This window comes from Pyrus communis, chromosome 11 (assembly GCF_963583255.1).
Source record: "Pyrus communis chromosome 11, drPyrComm1.1, whole genome shotgun sequence".
Taxonomy (NCBI): domain Eukaryota; kingdom Viridiplantae; phylum Streptophyta; class Magnoliopsida; order Rosales; family Rosaceae; genus Pyrus; species Pyrus communis.
The window spans coordinates 21578986-21586135 of record NC_084813.1 but is presented as its reverse complement, the minus strand read 5'-3'; the positions used below and the strand labels follow the sequence as shown (position 1 = coordinate 21586135).

Below are 7150 nucleotides of genomic sequence, written 5' to 3'. Positions count from 1 at the left end.
CTTTGAAAATTGCCCAAACTTTTGGCCAAGAGTTTCAGGATACTTAACAAAGTTTTTAGCAGAATGACCAAAATAATAGATGATGGACAATCTCAAGGACCGTTTCTATTGATTTTCAATTTCAGTGATCAAAGTGATGTGTTATGCAAATCTCAGAAACCATTTTGAATATAAAAAAAACCTTTTAATTTTATTGTTTAATTTTTAGGCACTGAAGTGGTACTGGTCATTTGATATTTTTGGATACCCACCAAACGAGTGAGAAAAGTCGAGTCCATATTGAAAGAATTTCTTGTGCTTTTAAAGGTGGACAAAGCAATGCAATTCTAACATGTCCTCTTTCGTTTACCTTGCCTTCTCAATTTCTCAACAGACAAAACTCCTCTGTTCATTATTTTTTTTAGTTGGGTTTCGTACTATCTAACTGGGGCTGCAAGAGGTACAATTCCACTCATAAAAATTAGAAAATTTTAATGAAAAACTTCCAGTAATATTTACTTTAACGAAAAATCATATTTTTACATTAAAAAGTCAATCCTGATACTATTCATTTTATCTTTTATTTTGTCCTTATAGTTAAAACTCGAAGTTTTTAAGTCATTTTCATTAGTTTTCCTTAAAAGTATTATACATCAACACAAACACAAACGTGTATATTGCCAAATATAATAAGCTCCACATTAAAATTAATTGGTAATATAAAGGTTGGGAAGCAATCCAATTTATTTATAAGCACATTAAAGTGAAGAATATGAGATTTATTCTGAACAAGTACATGACTAACTAGCCACTTTCGCAGTCATCTTTTTATTCATCACTTTACAAACAGAATAATTTATAATTTATTTCTGCACTTATACGACGAGTGCATGAAGCTAAAGGAGTGTTAACCCCAGTAGCCGGAATAGATGCAAACCTTGGAATTCCGGAATGTCGAAAAAATAGTTGGTTTTCTCAGCTGAAATGCCAAGACCTCATATCCAAAGTAAGGTTTGGCCACAAATTCTTTCCTTGAGTTCCCCTGGACTTTCACTACACAAGTAGTCTGGGATTTTCCATAGTTAGCCAAACTTTTAGTTTTATCCTTCTTTAATATTCCTTGTGCATCCATTTTCAAGGGATCATAAATTGCTTTGTTGATGTCAGCAAGCAATTCTGTTGGGGAGTCATATACATTTGTAGAATTGAAAAACATCTGAAAGGCTTTGAGGCAGGAGAGGTGGAGTTCTTTGCATGCCTCTGGCATATCATCACCGTTGATGCCCTTAATCCCCAGAGCCTGTTTTAGAAACTCTTTCTTCTTTTCATCCAATATCTTCTGTATAATCCCAATTGATTCTTCAGCCCCCAATTTGGGATTTCCCTTCATGTGTAGCAGAACAAGGTTTGGCTTCCCCTCCTCTTGCTCCTTCTGCAATGAAATCATTAATTTCAATTTTCCCCATTGATTAAGATTATATTAAATTAACATGGTGCTAATCAAGAATGTGGTCATTATGAATTTCTCGTCCGAGAGACTATCCCACCGCCATGTGAAGTTATCTTTAGTCTATTTATGTGCATTTATTCATTTTTGTCAAACCATGTTTTATTAGTGATATAACCTAGGTCCCTAATATAATAATTCTAGTGTTCACCATAAAAGATGTATTAATAATATCATATGACAGTATGACGGTTACATTAAAAATTTCTCCTCATATACCTGATAGCTTTGAATTTCGTTCAATAGCCGTGTCAAAAGCATAAGTGAATCTGTAAGTGGATGACTTTGAGGGGATTTGAGGGTCTCTGATTTTGGAGGCGTATTAAGCAGAAGAGCAGCTGTAAGAAGAATAGTCTGTGAAGCAATAGAGCTTTTGGCTACTTGGAGGTACTCAACAATTGACAAGGGATGCCCATTTCTACTCCATTCTGCTTCCTTTAACCAGCTTACAAATGTTTGATGCCACTAAATTCATTCGGCAAAGAGTACAAAAGAAGAATAAGTAACACATTTTATTATTTTTTTACATTTATGTCAACTAAATTATTTTACCAAAAATCTTACTAGATCCTGAAGATTACTCTTTATATCATATCCATTTTGTTTGAAGAATTGCCAAGAAATGTCTTCAACAAAATCTTTTAGAGCCTTGAATATAGCTTTTCCATGTCCATCCAGTTCTTTTTCCTGCCATCTGTATGAGTACACATTTAACTAGCTAAAAACAATAACATGCGTTACTTTAAATTTCCATGCACGGATTATATATAACTTCCATCTTAGAACATGTATGTGAGATCCAACACGTAACAATTTATATATTGCATGACAAATTTTATATAACCGGCGCACACAAAAATCATGTGTTAATATATTGTACCTCGCGACTGCATTGGCAAGAGCTTCCAATTCATTCATCGAACCTTCCTTGTCAAAAAAATCATCAGCAACTGTAACAAGGACTGCAGCTTTCACAACTGCGAGCCGTACATATGACAGGGAAGAATGCGATGTTGTTGAAGCAACGGCAAAATAACAGTATGCGGTTTTCTGTCGAGCAAACCCCATGTCAACAAGACCGATGTCCTTTGACCACCTGCATGATTAATTTTTCACCCAAGACAGAAAAAGAACAAGAAAAAGGTTTTCATGGTTAATTAATTCCGGTTAAAATTTAAAAAAATGGAAGTAAGTGAAAGTGTAGAGAGCGAGTACGAACCTTTCTAATTCCCTTAATTCATTTCTGAACATGGACTGCCGTAGTGTGTAATTCTCCATGGCAAGTTGTAGTAGCATGACATTGGTTTGACATGATAATCTGCGAGGTATTAATAAATTAAACTGCTTAATCAGAGATTTAACTGCCTTGATCTGTTCGATTAATTAGTACTAATTTAATTACCTGCAGGATAAGCCTTTTCCTATCCATGGACCAACAGGCTCTTTCATCTCAATGAACTTCCTGTGCTCCAGATGATCCAACCGAGCAAGCCATGGAATATTAATTTCATGCTTAATCTACTCAAGGGAGATATGCAACAAAATTAATCAGGGGACGATTAAATAATTAATTATAATGGTTGAACATATACCTGGTCGTGCAAATTCTTAGAATCTTTTAATGTATCCTTTTCTAGTATTCTTTTACAGAATTTTTTAACATCCTCAAGCTGACTTTCTCCTGTAAAGGTCACATCAGTTGCCCGGTATACATTATACATGGCACTCAGAAAAATTTCATGGTGCTCTTCTATGTACACCATTATATCTTCATCATGAAGGAACCAGCAGAACTTCCCTACAAATATTAACAAATTTTGGTATCTAAATCAATAAATAAACTGACTACAACATCGTAACGAGGCTATCAACAACCAGATATCAAAGTCATCACAAAAAGATACATTTGAAAGCATGTACATATCAGAATTTAAGTATTAATTGATCCTTACAAGGAGATACTGTATAACCGTGTAGTCTGAGCAATCGAAACGCGATTGAATCTTTATATAGTTGCAGTGGCATGGTATGCTTTTCCTTGTTCTTTGGCTCTTTGCAGCTGATGTAACTTCTATTTTTTTTTTTTTATAATAAAAATTTAACCAACCAGATCAATTTTTCAAACAAAAAATTTAACCAACAAGATCAATAGTGTGCATATATTGCTTAATGATGAATATTAGGTCATCACCTGTAAAGTTGTCCCAGCATACTTGTTATCTCCGCCATGAAATGCTCTGCCAGTCCCAGCCTTTCAATCCGATTAACAAGACAAACCCTTAGAATGTCTTCATCCATGGGGTAGATCGCAGGAACTGTACACATATACCAGAATTGTCTTAATCTGAGTTGATGTGGTTAATTTGTCATTTTGTTTTACAAGGGATAATTTACATCACATATAAAATACACCCCCCGGTGTTTGGGCGCCTGGAGAGAAAGGGGGGGTGGCGTGGGGTGGGGAATCAAACAGGATATTTTGAACCAATAACAAATGCTCTTGATCAACTAAACTATAAAGTTCTTTTGTAATTTAGTAACAATTTTTTTGGTCAACTGTATACCAAAAACACCCTTTTAAGCTTACTTATCATGTTTTCACAAAAATTCTGCACGTCTGAAACATTATACTAACGTTATCTGAAACTTTCACATAACTCGTTGAAGGTTGACATCACCTAAAATATTTTCTTAAAGATAAATTTATCCTCATTATTAATTACTTAAAAACAAAAAAGTCTTTTAAAATAAATATATTAATAAAATTAATAAAAATTTATTGAATCATGAAAAACATTAACAAAACCTCTCTCTTGCCTCCACCTCGATCTTCCCCTTCCTTCACCAACCACCTCAGTGCAGACTCTGATTTTCTCCGGACTTCGTGTTCGGATTCTACAAACCAATTTATATTGACCGTTGAAATAGATCGTGTGGTTATATAGGTATTTGCATTTTAACAGTTGCCCATCCTTTTTCAAAATTGTCGACGTGACCACGGCGTCGATGTTTCTCTCCTCCCTCAAAATCCAGAATCATATCTCCTTCCAGAAATTTCTTTTGTCCTTGACCGTCCATGTGGCCAGTACGGAACAGAGGGCAGAATACAGAAAAGCGGAGAAGAGGCACACGAAGCAAACTAATAATAATAACCACCAAAAACGTAGGTCTCATGTACAAGTTAAATTACTATTTTACCCTTTTTAATGTTACATTGTTTTTTTTAAATCTTTATTGGAGAAGATAAATTTTAAGTGTTTCAAAAGGTTTATCTAAATTACCTATTAATATAATTTCTTTTGTCAATCAAAGATGATGATGACTATTTAATCTTCTATCCAAAAAAAAAAAAAAAAAAAAGGAACAATAATGTAAGTTCACAATATTAAATTTTGTTGTTTTCTAGTGAAGCCACACTTACATATGATTTTAACATATCTAATATTAAAAAATAAAAACAAAAAACACAAACCTCTCCTCACACTCTCACATCCCCTTCTCTCATTTTCATTTTAAAAACAAACAAAAGAGATATTCATATCCACAAAGTGTATAAGGATAGGATAGTATATATAATTAGCATGTATGATATTTGTACAGGTGGCAGCAGATTACGCAGCATAGACGTCATAGGAAGGAAAAAAACAAAACAGAAACAAACGTTATTGGGATTGTTGGCCACGTGAATTCAATTTTGGCAATGGATAGAGTTGAATTGCGCATGCATGTCAAACGTACTTGAGAACTCTTGACCAAAAAAAAAAAAAAAAACGTACCTGAGAACCCACATCTTCGGACAATAGAATTCAATTTGGACAAAAATTCCTTACGCCCTGTCTTCATAAAAGCATATGCAATAGCTGATGGGGATTGGATTAACAGCCCATCTTCCTCGCTTTGGCATAGCAGTAGAGTCTCATTGAGGTTAATATCATATGCTTCAGGCAAAGCTTCCAGGTATTGCATGAGTTCTAGTGAACAATACTGTCGCTGATCACTACTTTGCACCAACCTGCCCCCAACAAAAACTAGATTAAATATTTTAGGATTTGGTTTGATAAATATTTCATCTTCAGTTTTTTAGTTTTTTCTTACTAGAGATGGAAAGAAAGTGCAATAGAGTGGGAGGAGGGAGGAGGAGAAATGCACATGTAATGCAATAGAAAGGGAAAACCAAACTAAAAAAGAAAATCCATGATAAAATTGTTTTTTGTTTTTAGTTTTCATGTTGTGTATTATTTAATGTGTATTTCTTCCATATTTTACCCGTCATCAATCCTCTATCCTTATTCATCACTAACTTCTTTCCGTGAGCATGTGAAGATAAAAGAGTCTCATATTGGTGAAATGAGAAATCTTGCAAGGGCTTATAAAAGGTTTTATGGTGGAACCTCAACTTTCTTCATTTCTTGTATTTTCTCCTTATTTCTAAATAAAATATAAAAACCAAAAACTATATATACCTATGCATTTGGAATATTTTTGATCTCTTTTGGAAGACTTGTTCTACCGGCGCTGTTGAACCATGAGAAAAATGAACATGCAGTCCTTTGTTCTCTGCAAGTTCCACCATTGCTGGGAAAACAATCACAAACCACTCAGGAAAAGAATTGTTTTGCTCTTGCAGTAGCTTCTCTGTACTTGCATGGATGAATGCCAGCCCTAAGCAATAAACATAAGAAAAATTTGCAACAACCAATTATTCCAACTGCATAAACAGGTATTTTCGATATGGGTAATGCTAGAAAAACCAAATTTTTAAACCAAATCATGTGGTTGTTAATTATTGGATTATTAATTAAGTGCTAATTAACATGTTTATTTCCTATTGGTGACACATCATTTGTTTTGCAAATTCGATTTAAAATTTTGGTTTCTCTACATTATCCTTTTGATATTAAATTTTTCCGGGGTTTGCAAAATTTGATCAACTATTTTCTTTTTACGTACCTTTCCGAATGGCATCATGGCCAACATCCCATGTGGCAAGTGCAACAATGCAAGCAAGAGTTGAAGTGAGGGATTCTAGGGTTGGAACATGGTTATCATCTCCCCAAAAGCCACTTGTGGTTTGGTGTTGGAGAACCCAATCCAAGCATCCCTTGAACAAGGGTTCATCTGATCCTCGATGAGGATTCGGAATCATCGACAGCCACGCAATGTCATAAGGAGATGGAGGAACAAGAGAAACAAGATCAACATCCGGTGAAAACAATTCTTGTTTGGCTTTCATTACAAGATTCTTAACCAAAATTTCTTGAGAATCCATGCAATATTGTGTTTTCAGATGCTCACACACTCTCAGGTACTTAGGTACTCACACACTTGTTTTTTTGCTTTTGTTATGTCTTGCAGATCAAGCATATAATTTCTATGGTATTTATAGAGAGCTACAAGCATGTGCATACTAATTGATCCATGTCCACATTTGTTCCCGGACGAAGCTTCGATACAATTGCCACAGACATTAGTGTCAGTTGAAGTCAACCCATTGGTGCATGGTTTTCACGATGGCCATTCCCGTATTGGCTTCTGTCCACAATAGCCCCACTCAACGGAGGCATTATAACTCTGTTAGATTTAGTTTTTCTTCTCGTCGTGACTATTGTATTATTAATTTTTAATCCATCTTTACAAGGTAAGTATCCTAAACTTTCTATCACA

At 34.6% G+C, this 7150-nt stretch overlaps 1 pseudogene; it reads right to left on the bottom strand.

Annotated features, from left to right (window-relative positions):
- Positions 1–819: 819 nt before the first annotated feature.
- LOC137749349 (S-linalool synthase-like) lies at positions 820–6711 on the bottom strand (annotated as a pseudogene).
- Positions 6712–7150: the final 439 nt, after the last annotated feature.